Raw genomic sequence first — 17197 nt, 5'->3', positions numbered from 1 at the left:
CATAGCAGACTTATTCAGATGATAGGAATGCATATTATTAAAGGGACTATGTCAGCGTGAGTAGTCGATTGGCTAAGAGATAGGAGGCAGGGAGAAGTTGTGAATGGATGTTCTTCTGACCGGAGAGAGTGGGGGTTGCCTGGGAGTTGGTTTTAAGACTGCTGTTTTTCTCTCTACAAACAAATTACACAGACTTGGTTTTAGAATGTATAATTTTGACATTTGTCGATGGTGAAAAACATAGCTCTGTAGTAAATTGTGAATATTATAATAGCATATTTCATGTAGACAGTCTGCTGAAATGGGCAGATCCATAGTAGATGCAATTTATTGTGGTCAAGTCAGAAGTGATGCTCATTGGGAAAACATCATGTCAGTATAATATAAATGATACCATTTTCATGGGATGCAGGAACAGAGGGATCCGGGGAATGCATGTTCATAAATCTTTGAGGATTGCAGGGCAAGTAGAGAAGCTGATTGAAAAATTGTATGGGATACGTGTTTTGAAATTGGGGTTATTAGATACAAACATAAAGGAAATCAAGCTAATCCTTTACAAATCAATTGTTATGACACAGCTGGCGTCTTGTGTGCAATTCCAGGCACGAATATCTTGGAAGAATGTTAAGGCCTTGGAAAGGGTACAGAGGAGGATTAGCAAGAGGACACCATTGGTGAGGGAATTCATTTTTGTGGAGAGAATACAGGAGCTTGGATTTTTCTCATTAGAACAGAGAAGGTTCAGTGGGATAGAAACATAGTAACATCGAAATAGGAGCAGGAGCAGGCCATTCGGCCCTTCGAGCCATTCATTATGATCATGGATGATTATCCAACTCAGGAACCTGTTCCAGCTTTCGCCCCATACCATTTGATCCCTTTTGACCCAAGAGCTATATCTAACTCCTTCTTGAAAACATGCAACGTTTTGGCCTCAACTGCTTTATCTGCCAGCGAATTTCACAGGCTCACCACTCTCTGCATGAAGAGAATTCTCCTCATCTCAGTCCTGAATGGTTTATCCTGTATCCTGAGACGATGACTCCGGTTCTGAACTTCACACCATCGGAAACATCCTCCTGCATTCACCCTGTCAAGTCCTGTTAGAATTTTATAGGATTCTATGAGCTTCCCCCTCACTCTTCTGAACTCCAGCGAATCTAATCCAAACTGACTCAATCTCTCCTCATTCGTCAGTCCCGCAATCCCAGATTGAACAGAACTCAAACTGATGAGGGGTTATGATAGAGTAAGAATGAGCAAATTATTTCCTCTCATGAATACATTTGTCATCAGAGATCATGGCCAGGATTTTACTGACCCCCAGAGGCGTGATTGGAAGCCAGGAGGGGTGGGGTCGGGCCAAGGAGAAAAGCGGCGTGTGGCAAGGGATGTGGCAGGATAAGATCCCATCGTTTCCCCATCTTCCAGTGATCTCGGGGGCGGGACAGGCTGACCACAGCCTTTCACCCAGTGACAGATTGAGGATCTTAAGTGGCCTATTAATTATGGGATCATTCCACCACCTCTGTGATCTTACCAGCAGCGAGGTCCTCCACCACATGGAGAGGACACCTTGTAAAACGAGGCACTATCCCTGTGGCCTTGTGGTTGGGGTGGGGCGTTGCCTCCTTCATGGGTAATTTGTGACCCACAGAGCACCCCCACCAGGAACCAGTTCATTCCCCGGGACCTCCCTATTTCTGCACCACAAGAACACTGCCCGGAGCATCTCATCGGGGCTTTACGGACTGGCTTTAGTGACCCCGCCTCACCTGCCTCTTCCCTGGGATTCCAACGCTGGGCTTGGGTCTGAGACCTTCCGTAGAACCGGCAGAATAACAGAATCTTGTTAAGATCTGGAAAGCACTATCTGAAAGAGTGATGAAATCAGATTCCAGAGGAATTTATAAAGACAATTAAACAAATGCTTGCAATGGAATAATTTGCAGGGTTATGAGAAAAAGCTACATATGTGACAAGAAAATAGACAGCTGTTTCAAACGTACGACTGTGACTAAAGTAGCCGAATGGCCTTTCTTGTGCATCTATGATTCGATGATCTGGACGCCAGATCAGTGACTCATTTAATTTTCACACTGTCACACGTCATTATCCTCGCAGAAAAGGCTGGTAGTTGGAAGCTGGGTTCACCTTATCCATCAATGGTCACATTTCTTCTTATTGGTGTGTTTTACCAGACTGTAATTCACAGTTCACACAAGTCAAAATCTATTGGTTATTTGGAAGGAAACATTGGTTTCTGCAGAAACATCTGTCAAATAATTAATTTCCACAATAGCCAGACTTTCAGAAGCTGCTGGAAGGAGCTCTTAGTGTCTCAGAACAGCGTTCAATTAATGTTCTGTTCTCATCGCTGTACCCGGCACCAGAACGATGCTGCGAACCTTCCTGACCCTGTCTCTACTGCAACTTTTGAACTGTGAGTTACGGATTACTGAATGCATTATGTTATTTACTGATACACTGATTATTATTACAAGTCGTCTGTTTTGAATATATTTAACATATCTACTGAAGAACACATTCAGGTGATGCAGAATGTAAATAATGCTTTATAAATTCTAATGTTCTTGTGTCGAGTTTAATGAAATATCGGAATTTGTTTATTGACTTCTACCTGCCGCTCGTACAGACAGAGCAGACTGGAGTTGAAAATCTAATGGGTCTATTTAAGCAGGGTCTGTTCGACAAAGAGCCACTTCGCTGTTAGAATAGAATCTGTCAGTGTCTGGGATCAATTTACAGAAAACGGATCTATTTTATTTACAGTTGTCTTTCATTGGGATGGAATGAAATGGATACTGAAATGGTTGAGATAATTTGTTGAAGTTTCATTTGATACAAATTTTGGATTGATTGTTTCCATTTTAAGTTCTATCAGCTGCAAATAGGAATAAACCTCCATTTATATAAAAGTGTCTTGCGTTTCTAAAGCGCATTTCACTACGTCAGGACGTCCCAAGAGCTTTACAGTCAATTAGGTAATGTTTTGTAGTATTGTCCATACTGCAATGTAGGAAACGTGGCAGCTAATTTGCACAGAGCAAGCTCCGAAAAACAGCAATGTGATAATGACCAGAATACTTTTTTTGTGTGTGTGATATTGATTGAGGGATGAACATTTGCCAGAGCACGAGGGATAATTCCCCTGCCCTTCCTCCAAATACTGCACCTGAAAGGGCAGACGGGGCCTCGGTTTAACTTCTCCTCCGATGGAAAGCAGCTTGCACAGTGCAGCACACCTTCAGTACTGCACTGGGGTGGCAGCCTAGATTTTGCGCACAATTCCCTGGAATTAGACTTGAACCCACCCTCTCCTGACTCAGAGGCGAGAGTGCTAGCAATTGAGCGATTGCTGACAGGAATGTTGTTTTGGTGACAGTAAACAAGTTTAGAATATTCTACAACTAAGTACCGGGTATTTTAAATTCCCAGTTGAATTTGTGTCGAACACAAAGACCGCGGCAGTTTGTTTTATTTTTCCCCCTGCATTTCTTGAACTGACACAGCCAGCTGGAACTGAAATTCTAATCTGATTATTTAAAGCGAGCCTGATAGAAGTAGAGCGCTGTCTTTGTTTGAATAGAGTTTATCAGAGTCTGGGTGTAAGTTATCTCACTGAGTGTGGAACAGCCGTCAAAACTACATCTCCTGCCGGCATGAACCGCCACACACATTTCTGTCACAGCTATTTCTCAATACAAGTGTTGTATGCTCTCCCAGTGATACAGTTCATGAAACTAAATATTTTAGAATAATTTGTTCAATGTTGAAGTGTTATATTCAATCTATAATAACCACTCAACTGGAGAAGGAACCAATATTTTTCAATTCGTTTTCATTATTAGTATAATTATCAAGTGCACTCTGCAAAAAAATGATGTTACTAAAAGTTCCTTAATCTTTGGGGAATTTGCTCTGTATTATTGATCAGTTAGTGATGATCTTCAAAATTAGTATCTTTTATATTAAATTAATTATTCTGTTTCCTCCATTTTTTGTACAGTGCCTAAAGATAGTTAAGTTTCCCCAATCACATATTTTGACACAGTGTCATGTTGTGTGTAATGAGTTAGTGATAATGTTCTTTATTATTTTTCCAACGGCTCGATGTTTGTTGTTTTATTCCATTGATGATTCCATTCTCTTCCTCACTATTTACCGTGTGTGTTTGTTTACATTGATCAGTCTCTGTCTATTGGAACTTTATTGGTTTACTGCCAGGACAACTTAGTCCCAGTGTTATCAGATACTTAATGTATTTAACGAAATATATTTCCGTGAGTATTAATAAATTGGATAGTAAAACCCTATTTTGTGGATTATTTAAATAACATTTTATTCAAGTCACAGAAAAGATAAACAATGAAGTGTACTTGACTCCCTTATCCTTTTCTCCAATCGCCAGTTGCTCAGAATAACTTTTAAAAAGCAGGCATGCTTTATGACAAAAAAACAATGTTATTCTTTGCTATCATATGAAGCGAATATTGAAATAGTTAATCTCATTTGTGGAATTCACATTGAATACGGATCTTGGTCTGTTGGTTTGATTTTACATTCCATCAATATTAAATAGGGAGCAATTATCCATTCTTTTGCTTTCAGAAAACATTGTTTTATAATATCTTCCATCTGATTAACACGTCTTCTAAATTCCCAGGTGGTACATGTGCGAAACTTTGATTTAAATCCAAAATTGTAAACAAATACCGTGGCAATTTGTTTTATTTGGTCCTCAGCGGCTCTTGTACCGACGCAACTGACTGGAGTGGAAATTCTAAGCAGATAATTTAAACACAGCAATCTAGCAGTAGAACTTGATCACTGTGAGAATGGAAGGTCTCGGGGTTTGGGGTCTGAGGTCGATGGTAATGCACGGATTATAGAAAAGCAGTCAAAGCAAAATCTACTGCTGACTGAACCCACACGGGAATTTCTGTCCCAGTTTTTTACAGCAGAATTGCTGTCTGATCCTGTGTGGTATACTGAATGGAGATGAAATAATTTAAATAGTTTGTTCCACGTTAGAATGTGGTACATGATCTATAAATATAGAATAATATATTAACTAGAGGCAGAACCAATATTATTTCAATGAGCGTTAATTATTACTGCAATTGTGAAGTGCCTCTCCAAAAGATAATGTTACCGAATATTCCAAAATCTCCAGAGGATTTTCCATTTATTATTGTTTACTTAATGATGACCTTGAAAATTTTGATATTTGTATTGGAAATTAATCAACTGATTTCACATATTCATATGTACAGAGTCAACTAATAATTAATATGACAAAGTCTCCTTCCACATGCTCCTTTGATGTAAAGCATCGTGAAGTGTTTCATGAGATGTCATGAATAGTCTCCTTCCACCTGCTCGATATTTTTGCAGAGTTTTTCGGTCGATGATTCGATTCAGTTTTTCACTGTTTCCAGTGCGGGTTTGGTTACATTTGTTAATGTCGATCGACAACAAATGCTGGTTCACGACTGGGAACCTCACCCTGAATGTTATTGCATACTTCCATGATGAATTTTCTTTTGTTTTTGTGAAAGGGATTGTATTGTAAAATGCTGATTTTGAAGGTAATTTAAGAATATTTTCTACAAACCATAGAATGGAGAGAAAGTATGGAATGCAGAAGACTCCCTGAATCTTCTTTTTTTAGCAATCGGCCGCTGATCAAAATCAATTTATAGCAAATGTGCATATTTATTTTAATTTGTCATTTATTGAGATCATATAAAGTGAATATTGAAACAGCTTCCTTAATATGTAAATTTTTAATTTAATACATTTAGTCATTTTTGATTTTAAGTGTATCAACTTCAAATAGGGAACTGCTGTCCATTTTTGTCGCATACAGTAAAAACGGATCTAATATTTTTCATCTGATTAACATGTAATTGCTTTTCCAGAGGAAATTTGAGTTAAATTTAGTTTTATTACCAAAATTGAACATAAATGCGGCAAGGGTTGGTTTTATGTTGTTTCCTATGGCGCTCGTACAGATGCAACAGACTGGAGTTAAAATTCTAATCAGGCATTTATAACGGAGACTCCTGGAAGTAGAAAGTAGTCAGTGTTGCAATCGAGTGTATGGGAGTCAAAACAACAGAATACTGGGATCTGTATCTAGTGGACTCATCCCACATTGTCCCCTGAATTTCTCAGTGAAGTGCCCTGTTATACAGAGAATTAGATGAAATAGGTGTACAGCATTTGTAATATTCAGAAATGACAATAAAAGTTGTGTAATATATTAACTGGAGCTGGAAGCAATATTGCTTCATTTTTACTGATTATTAATAGAATTATCAATTACACCCTCCAGAAATGATGCTACTGCTTTCAGGGGGATTCGCTATTAGAACAGTTGTATTTAGTCACCGACAATCTTCAAAACTATGCCTTTTGACATCAAATCATGTTTTCTATTTCATACATTTATGTGAACGGTGTTGTGTAGTAATTAGTGATTCTCACTATTATTCCACATGATTCCGACATTTGATGCTGCATTTAACATCCAGACGTGTTTCGGAATCTCTTTCCACATGTTCCCATACTTTTTATATGGTGCGATGCAGTGTTTAATGAAAGATCCGGAGTTGTTTCCCAATCTCTGGGGAAAGGTGGGAAAGTGGATCAGCAGCAGTAGATCAGCCATGATCTTATTGAACGGCGGAGCAGTCTGGGTAGGTAGCATGGCTTAATCCTACTCCTATTAAATGCTTCAATGTCCTTCCACATGTCCCATACTTTGCGGAACAACCCCTGAATTCGCTTGCATATTTCAATTCAACAGACAATGCCCAGAACAATTAATATCGGTATTGTAGATGTTTAGAACATAGAACATAGAACAATACAGCGCAGTACAGGCCCTTCGGCCCTCGATGTTGCGACGACCTGTGAAACCATCTGACGTAAACTATTCCATTTTCATCCATATGTCTGTCCAATGACCACTTAAATGCCCTTAAAGTTGGCGAGTCTACTACTGTTGCAGGCAGGGCGTTCCACGCCCCTACTACTCTCTGAGTAAAGAAACTACCTGTGACATCTGTCCTATATCTATCACCCCTCAACTTAAAGCTATGTCCCCTTGTGTTTGCCATCACCATCCGAGGAAAAAGACTCTCACTATCCACTCTATCTAACCCTCTGATTATCTTATATGTCTCTATTAAGTCACCTCTCCTCCTCCTTCTCTCTAACGAAAACAACCTCAAGTCCCTCAGCCTTTCCTCGTAAGACATTCCCTCCATACCAGGCAACATCCCAGTAAATCTCCTCTGCACCCTTTCCAAAGCTTCCACATCCTTCCTATAATGCGGTGACCAGAACTGCACGCAATACTCCAGGTGCGGCCGCACCAGAGTTTTGTACAGCTGCAGCATGACCTTGTGGCTCCGAAACTCAATCCCCCGACTAATAAAAGCTAACACACCATATGCCTTCTTAACAGCCCTATTAACCTGGGTAGCAACTTTTAGGGATTTATGTCCCTGGACACCAAGATCTCTCTGCTCATCTACACTACCAAGAATCTTCCCATTAGCCCAGTACTCTGCATTCCTGTTACTCCTTCCAAAGTGAATCACCTCACACTTTTCCGCATTAAACTCCATTTGCCATCTCTCAGCCCCGCTCTGCAGCCTATCTATGTCCCTCTGTAAACCTACATCATCCTTCGGCACTATCCACAACTCCACCGACCTCCGTGTCATCTGCAAATTTACTAACCCACCCTTCCACATCCTCATCCAGGTCATTTATAAAAATGACAAACAGCAGTGGCCCCAAAACAGATCCTTGCGGTGCACCACTAGTAACTAAACTCCAGGATGAACATTTGCCATCAACCACCACCCTCTGTCTTCTTTCAGCTAGCCAATTTCTGATGTGTCTTTGGTTATTTCCAACTGCGGTAACGTTTCTTCAGGCACTAGCTCATGCCTTGTAGACATAGATTGTTAAAAGTTACTGATAATGCTGTTAGCACACAGAATCCGGATTTGAGGTTTTAACCTACAATAACTGCAATTTTATCAATTAATTTGTTTCTGAAATCCACAAGAGCTCACTTAATTGCGAAAGTTGTTCAAATTGGGCCTAAAGTCGTTTGCGATAATATAATCATTTAGAATCTTGACCCACCGAATAATTTGCCACGAGAATCATGTACTTATAAACTCTCTGTATTGACTGTATATTGTAACCCCTAAACCACCGCTGTCCCTCGTATTGTAACTCATTCAAGAGGTTAAATTCTGGGCTCTCAATATCCCACGTTTGTCCCGTTTCAGTTCACCTCCTCTGAGTTTATTATTTTTTTTATAATTAATGTTTCTTTATTACTCGTTGTGGCAATCCGGTTCAATAGCAAGTTAATGTAAGTATAAAATATTAAAATAACTTATGTTTGGCACCAAAACCATTAGTCCAAACATCAGGAATGTAACGGTGCGACTAATGAAATCAAAGGTGTTGGGAAGCGAGAGTCGTCATCGACAGTGAGAGCAAGGAAAATGGGTGAACGAGACTGTCCGTGCCAAGATAACAGCAGCAGCGGCAGAGTTTTAGCTCAGTTGACGTTTACCTGGGGGAGGAGGCCGACCAGAAGAGTGTGAAAATAGTGGGTACATTCCCTGTATATAGAGGTGATTCGGATCACGGTTCAAAAAGAAATGCATTCAAACTTTTTCAAGAACAACAATGAGAGCAGTTAGAAATTGTGAGGAAGCAAATGAGAGCGAATGGAGGAATCAGCAGATATGAGGAGTACTGTAGATAAATGGAAACATAGTAATGATTGAGAAATGGGAACGAATGATCATTTCTCTGAGACCGCAAGAGATAAACTTGATGAATAGGCAAGCATGGGAGTCTCGGTAACAGATTGTTTAGATTCATTTTCGGGTCCTGAGCTCGCTAGCCAGGTGGAATTTACTGAACAAACCTACTTAGCCAGAGAGGATGGCGGGGTGGTTACCTGAACAACTGTCGTCATTTTGGCGATATTGTTCTGCACCAGTGTATTGTCCATCCCTAGTTTCCCTAAGAAGGTGTGCATCAGTTTACTCCTTGAACCACTGGATTATCAGGAAAAAAAATCCAGCGTAGCATGTGTGGATACAGGCTGAAATGGTAAATGCAGGAAGTGTACAATAAAAGACTGAGTGGATTGAAGAGGATTCACGGACCCGATAAAAGCACTGAGGTTGGTCACTGGGAAAGGGGAATTTGTGCGAGCACACTATTATCAGGGAAAGTTGGCAGGAATGCTGAGGCTCCATGACTGGGATGAAGTCACACACTATTTACATTGCATAACTCGGAGCATAAAGAGACCAGTGAGATTACAGTTGGGAAACTGTAACTCATTCCAGATTACTCGGTAAGCACAGCTGAGGACAGCAATCGGTATCACGTTGTCTATAATATATCAGCAGAGTATAAAAAGAGACAAGCGTACGTGGGAGATATATTATCAACTGGGAGATGGGGAGCAGGTCAACACACCGTCTATCGTATATCATATTGTGAATAGAAAAACACCTGGAAATCTGTGAGACACATTATCATCAGGGAGCTTGGATACAGGTCAACGGACTGACTGCATTTTTAAAAAGCTTACCAGTAAGCGGGAGGACCATTAATCGAACATCATGAACGGGTAAAAGAATAGGGCACGTCGGCGAGGGCAGTTTACAAGAGAATCAGAACCGCAGGAACTTCGGATGAAACAGTCAGCACCGCGTTCGGAGACTGACAGACCGTTCATCGTGTTTTGTTTTGTTTGAGGAAGCTATATATGTTATTGAACAGCAGAAAGGCCCAATTACACCTTTATAGAAACTTTGAAAGTTACAGGTGGTAGACTTAGCAGTAAATTAAAAGGCATCAAAATTTACCACAAGATCGGAAAATCTTTAATTTAATTTAAATGTTCCCAATCCTTCTCGAACTTTCGATCGGAATGCTCAATTCACTGAGAGTTTAAAAGCAGATCCATCACCACCCTCTTCTCACGGCACCTCCACACGGGTCATCAATGGTCAGAGCACTATCAGCACAAATTTACAGGGCGAAGGGGAAAATGAGTGGGACAAATTAGACAGCTCTTACAAAGAGACAGCATCGGCAGCATGGGCCGAATGGCATCCCTCTGTGCTGTTTCATTGTAAGATTCTATAAGGGAGAGGACCATCACCACTGCCTTCTCAGAGCACCTTCACACTGGTAATACATAAAGACCACCCACCGTCACCACAATGGGAGAGTGTATCCGAGTGTCAGTGTGTGTATATGTGAAAACAATGCTGGATACATTTTGGCCCATTACCAATATTAATTTGTTGCAGAAACTGTATTTTCTGTCTTAAAAAATGAAATCACAGATCCTAATATAATTTATTCAGCAAAGGCACGGGAATAATGACCCTGCAGTTCGTTGTATTCGTGTTTTTGCTTTCTGACAGTTTCATTCATTTCTTGTCCCAGTGAACTCTAATTGTCAATTTCTCATTTCAGGCAGACCAGGGAACAGTCAGGCTGACCCGTCAGTTAATCGCCCTTTAGTTCCACACTATCTGCTATCTCTCTGCTCTGATCTATCCCATTAAATATTAAGCTTGGACGACACTCTCAGTACTTTTTCTGATCACGGATTAACCCGCTGCCCGGTTGCTAGTCAGAAAGGGAGTGTGTCCCTCATTGTGTTAGTAAAGATCTTTAATTCCAGCTGAGAGATGGCTGCTGCCTTCATGTGGAGGGACAATAACTGAGGGTCTCTGAAGAGCAGAGTGTGAAGGATCAGCTCCACTCACACTGTTACCGAGCTGAGAGATGACTGCTGTCTTCATGTGGAGGGACAATAACTGAGGGTCTCTGAAGAGCAGAGTGTGAAGGATCAGCTCCACTCACACTGTTACCGAGCTGAGAGATGGCTGCTGTCTTCATGTGGAGGGACAATAACTGAGGGTCTCTGAAGAGTAGAGTGTGAAGGATCAGCTCCACTCACACTGTTGCCGGTCCAAAGGTCCACCTCACCAATCTGACGTGATCTCCAGTTCACATGACCATCCAGCCCTGTCTTTATTGGCTGTAGGGGTTGTGGCGGAAATTTCCTTTGCTCTTCTCTGGTGCTGGTATTTCACTGTGTTCGCCCAATCAGTACTGAGCACGTAACAATGTGATAATTACAGCCACGCTCCTCTCCCCACTTCTGCAGGTCAAATATATTCTGAGCCTGAACACACCCCGTTCCCTTTGGAGCCGTTGTGTTGATGGGAATATCCGGCTGTCTCCCGGCTCCCTGCTCCTTTGCACTGTTTATTCGTATTACCATTTCTTTTTTATCATGTGTAATATTTCCACCGGGTTTTATTAGGGTTCTGAATGTAGACGGATGTTCCTATCAATTCATGCCTGGTTAATGGGGCGGGTCCGTGCGCTGGGAATCTGTGGGTTCAACGCAATATGAACGCTTGATTATATTTCTGATCTTTTACAGAGAAGGTGAAGCTGAGATTAGTGAATGGTGGCAGTCGGTGCGCTGGGAGAGTGGAGATTCACTACAGGGGACAGTGGGGGACTCTGTGGGATTCCTACTGGGACCTGCTGGACGCTGCTGTTGTGTGTCGGGAGCTGGGTTGCGGGACCGCGGTCTCTGCACCGGGTGAAGCTCACTTTGGGGAAGGGTCCGGACCCGTTGTGACGGGTGATGTAGAGTGCAGCGGGACTGAGGCTGCTCTGCGGGACTGCAAATCATATCAATGGGATCACTATTCCTGGTCACACGTCTCTATGATGATGGCGTCATCTGCTCAGGTAAAATTCTTTCTCAGTTTCTCATCTCCCGCCGCAGCAAATGAATCCAGGAAGAAGTGAAAGTAAAGAAATCCGGGATGGTCCCTACCCGGAAGGTCAGATGATAATAATTCCATTAAACTCCGGTTGGAATTAATGTTAATATTCGGATCACTATTTAAAATAATATCATTAGTACTATATTGAAGAAACATTCTCCACCGGGAGCAACAAATATCTGATACTCAGCATACTTACAATACAGACAGAGCAGTTTGTATTGAGATTTTCCTTAAAGCCGCAGTGAATGATCTGAACCGCTGGAAATATCACAATCTCAATCCAACTCTCCATTCATCAACCCAGCTGCCGCTACCGGGCATGTACTGTCAGCCCGGCTGTCCACCCGCAATGATCGCTTGGCCTCAGATCTGATATATTACACAGATTGCGAAGCTGAGACTGGGGATCAGAGGAGGGAGGGAGGCAGGTTTCTCAGCCTCGGGGAGCCAAAGTAATGGGTCCGCAGTTATTGTGGGTGTCACAAGAGGAAACTGCTCAGTAACATCCCACGGCTGCCTGCGCATTGCCACTGAAATATTGAGAAAGTGAAATTCACAGAATATTAAACAAAAGAGCTAAGATAATTCAGGAAGCAGTTGCAACGATTAAACTCAACACAGTTGAACTATTCGAAGAAAAGCGGCGAGTTTTCCTGAATTCATGGCCAGTTACTGTAAGGAGGATATTGATATCCTTCAAGAGGATAAAAAAAGGCTGGTGAAATGGGCGGACGGGTGGCAGATGAAATTTAACGCACAGAACTGTGAACTGATGCATTCTGGTTGGAACACGGAGGAGAGGCAATATCACAGAATCACAGAACTGTTACAGTGCAGAAGGGAGCTATGCGGCCCTTCATGTCTGCATGGGCTCTCTGAAAGAGACGTTCACTCATTTCCATTCCCCTGCCTTCTGTCCATCACTCTGCACATTCTTCCATTTCATATAACTGTCTAATTCCCTTTTGAATGCTACAATTGAACCAGCTTCTGCCACGATCTCAGACAATCATTCCAGATCTGAACCACTCGCTGCATGAAAAAGATTTTCCTCATGTCACTTTAGCTTCTTTCACCAAATACTTTAACTTGGTGCCCTCTTATTCTCGATCCTTTCACCAGTAGAAGCAGTGTCCTTCTAGCTTCACTGTCCAGAACCCTCATTATTATGAATAGCTCTATCAAATTACCTCTCCGCCTTCTCTTCTCCAAGGAAAACAGTCCTAACTTCTCCAACCTATCTTCATAACTGAAATTCCTCATCCCTGGAATCATTTCCATGAAAAGTCTCGGTACTCTCTCCAATACCCTCATATCTTTCCTCAAGTGTGGCGCCTAGAACTGGATGCAATTCTCCATCTGAGGCCGAACTAGCGTCTTCTACAACTGCAATATTACTCCCTTGCTCTTGTATTCTATGCACTTATTTATAATGTCCAGGACAGCGTACGCTGTATTAAACGCTCTCTCGACGTAGCCTGCCACCGTCAATGACTTATGCACGATTAAACCAAGGTCCCTCCGCTCCTGTAACCCCTTTAGAATTGAACCCTTCATTTTATATTTTATCTCCATGTTATTCCGACCAAAATGAAACACTTCGCATTTCTCTGCTTTGAACTTCATCCGCCAACTGTCTGCCCGTTTCACCAACTTGTCAATGTCCTTTTGCAGATCTGCACTATTCTCCTCACTATTCACTATGCTTCCAAGTTTTGTATCATCTGCAAACTTTGAAATTGTGCCCTGTACACCAAGGTTTAGTTCATTTATATATACAGACTGGGACCTGAATATTGAAGGATACATGGCATTTAGGAAGGGCAGGAAGCTAGGAATAGGTGGATGGGTAGATTAGATTAGATTAGAGATACAGCACTGAAACAGGCCCTTCGGCCACCGAGTCTGTGCCGAACATCAACCACCCATTTATACTAATCCTACACTAATCCCATATTCCTACCAAACATCCCCACCTGTCCCTATATTTCCCTACCATCTACCTATACTAGTGACAATTTGTAATGGCCAATTTACCTATCAACCTGCAAGTCTTTTGGCTTGTGGGAGGAAACCGGAGCACCCAGAGAAAACCCACGCAGACACAGGGAGAACTTGCAAACTCCACACAGGCAGTACCCGGAATCGAACCCGGGTCACTGGAGCTGTGAGGCTGCGGTGCTAACCACTGCGCCACTGTGCCGCCCCTGTTAATTAACTGTTAATTAATGATGGTATTCGCACAATGGTGAGCGATGACCTAGGTTCAGGAGACCAGGATGGAGAAGCTGTTCGGGTAGAGATGAAAAATAATTCAGGCAAGAAGTCACTTGTCAGAAGTGGTGTCTCGGCCACCTAACATTAACCACACTGTGGGAGGGGGTATAAATGAATAAATAATGGCAGCCTGTCAGAAAGGTACAGTGATAATTAGGGGCGGATTTTCGCCTACATTTAGACTGGAAAAATCAGATGGGCAGAGATAGCCTAGATGAGAACTGCATGGAATATTTTCGGGATAATTTCTTGGAACAATAACTTGTGGAGCCAACCAGAGAGTAGGCTATACTCGACCTGGTATTGCGCAATGAGGTAGGAATAATTAATGGCCACACAGTTAAGGCGCCCCTTGGTAGCAGCGATCATGATATGATTGAATTTTACATTCAGTTTGAGGGAGAGTAGAGTGGGTCCAAGACTAATATTTTAAACTTAAATCAGGGCAATTATGAGGACATGAATGCAGAGCTAGCTAAAGTGAACTGGCAAATCCGGTTAAGGGATAGGTCAATAGAGATGCATTGGCAGACAGTTAAGGGAATATTTCAGATATTCACACAATTTCACATATTTCAACGGGAAAGAAACATTCCAAGAGTGTGTCCCACCATCCGTGAGTAAGTAAAACAGCCAAAGGTCGTATCAAACTTCAAGAAAAAGCCTATAATTGCGCAAAGATGGGAGGCAGGTCAAAAGACTGGACAGAATATTTTTTAAAAACCAAAGGATGACGAAAAGATTGATAAGTGAGGTAACATTAGAGGACGAGAGAAGGCTAGATAGATATATAAGGAGAGATAGTAAGAGTTTATATATATATATATACATTTAAAAAAAAAGAAAAGAAAAGAGGGAACAAAGTGAGCGTTGAACTTATTAAATGTGAGTCTGGGGAATTAATAATGGAAAATAAGGAGATGACAGATGTATTGAACAGATGTTTGGCATCGGTCTTCACTATTGAAGATAAAAGTAACATCCCAGTTTTAGCTGTAAGTCAGGAAATGGAAAGGAGGGAGGAACTCAAGAAGATTGCAATCACCAGGGAAAAGGAACTGAGAAAATTGTTGGAGCTGCAGGCTGACAAGTCCCCGGGACCTGATGTACTTCATCCGAAAGTGTTAAAAGAAGTAGCAAGTGAAGTAGTTGATGCGTTAATTTTAATTTTCCAACATTCCCTAGATTCGGGGAAGGTTCATTTAGATTGGAAAATAGCGAATGCAACTCCTTTAGTCAGAAAGTGAGGGAAACAGCAAGCAGGAAATTACAGGCCAATTAGTTTCCTTAGGGAAAATGTTACACGCCATTATTAAAGATGTTATAGCAGGGCATTTACAAACATTCAAGGTAATCAGGCATAGTCAACATGGCTTTGTGAAAGGCAGATCATGTTTAACCTATTGATTGGAGTCCTTTGAGGGAGTTACATGTGCTGTGGATAAAGGGGAACTGGTAGATGTATTGTACTTAGATTAACAGAAAGCATTTGAGAAGGTGCCACATCAAAGGCTATTGCAGAAAATAAAAGCTCATGGTGTAGGGGGTAACATATTAACATGGATGGAAGATTGGTTAGCTCACAGGAAACAGAGAGTAGGCATAAATGGGTCATTTTTTTGGTTGACAAGATGTAACGAGTGGTGTGCCACAGGGATCTGTGCTGGGGCCTCAACGTTTCACAATTCATAGAAATAACGTAGATGCAGGAACCGACGGTATGTTTGCTAAATGTGCTAATGACACAAAGCTAGGTATGAATGTAACTTTTGAAGAGGGCATAAGGAGTCTGCAAACGGATATAGATAGGTTAAGTGAGTGCGCAAAGACCTGGCAAATGGAGTATAATGTGGGAAAGTGGGAAATTGTCCAATTTGGGAGCAAGAATAGAAGGGAAGCATATTATCAAAATGGTGAGAGATTGCAGAGCTCTGAGATACAGAGGGATATGGTGTCCTAGTGCATGAAACGCAAAAAGGTAGTCTTCAGGTACAGCACGCAATTAAGAAAGCTAAGAGAATGTTACCATTTATCGCGAGTGGAATTGAATACAAATGTAGAGAGGCTATGCTTCAGTGACACAGGGCATTGGTGAGACCACATCTGGAATATTGTGCACAGTACTAGTTTCCTTATTTAAGGAATGATGTAAATGCGTTGGAGGCAGTACAGAGTAGGTTTACTTGTCTAATATCTGGAATAGGTGACCTGTTATACGAGGAAATATTTGACAGGCTAGGCTTGCATCCTCTGGAATTTAAAAGAGTAAGAGGCGACATGAGTGAAACATAAAATCCTGAGGGGCCTTGGCAGGGTTGTTGTGGAAAAGATGTTTCCCCTTGTGGGAGAATCTCGAACTGGGTGTCACTGTTTAAAAATAAGGGGGCGCCCATTTAAGACAGAGTTGAGGACAATTTCTTTCTCTCAGAGGGTCATGAGTCTTTGGAATTCTCTTCCTCAAAAGGCAGTTGAAGCAGAGTCTTTGATTTTTTTTAAGGCAGAGGTAAGTAGATTCTTGATAACCAAGGGGGTGGAAGGTTATCGGGAGTAGGTGGAAATGTGGAGTACTCAGTTCAACCATGAACTTATTGAATGGTGGAGTAGGCACTAGGGGTTGAGTCGCCTACACCTGGTCCTAATGTGTATGTTCACGCTTACGTTCATATGCAACAGGGTATATCTAATACATCCTCTTTATTAATTTTAAAACACTCTTGTGTTACCTCCTCATTCACCATTGCCTGGGGTGCACCTTCTTCCTTGGTAAAGACAGACGCAAAGAATCCAGTTAATACCTCAACTATATCCGCTACCTCCATATGTAAATCCCCTTTCTGATCCCTCATCGGCCCCACTCTTCCTTTTACCACCCTTTTACTATTTCTCTTTCTATAGAAAACTTTGGGATTTATGTTAATGCTACCTGCCGATCTCTTTTCAAGGGTACAATTCTAAAGTGGCTGCAGCCAAGAGTGACCTGGGAGTATTTCTGATCAAATCGTTGGAGGTGG

The sequence above is a fragment of the Heterodontus francisci genome, chromosome 21 (genome assembly GCF_036365525.1).
Source record: "Heterodontus francisci isolate sHetFra1 chromosome 21, sHetFra1.hap1, whole genome shotgun sequence".
Classification (NCBI taxonomy): domain Eukaryota; kingdom Metazoa; phylum Chordata; class Chondrichthyes; order Heterodontiformes; family Heterodontidae; genus Heterodontus; species Heterodontus francisci.
The sequence above is the reverse complement of the archived record's forward strand: the minus strand, read 5'-3'. Positions refer to the sequence as shown.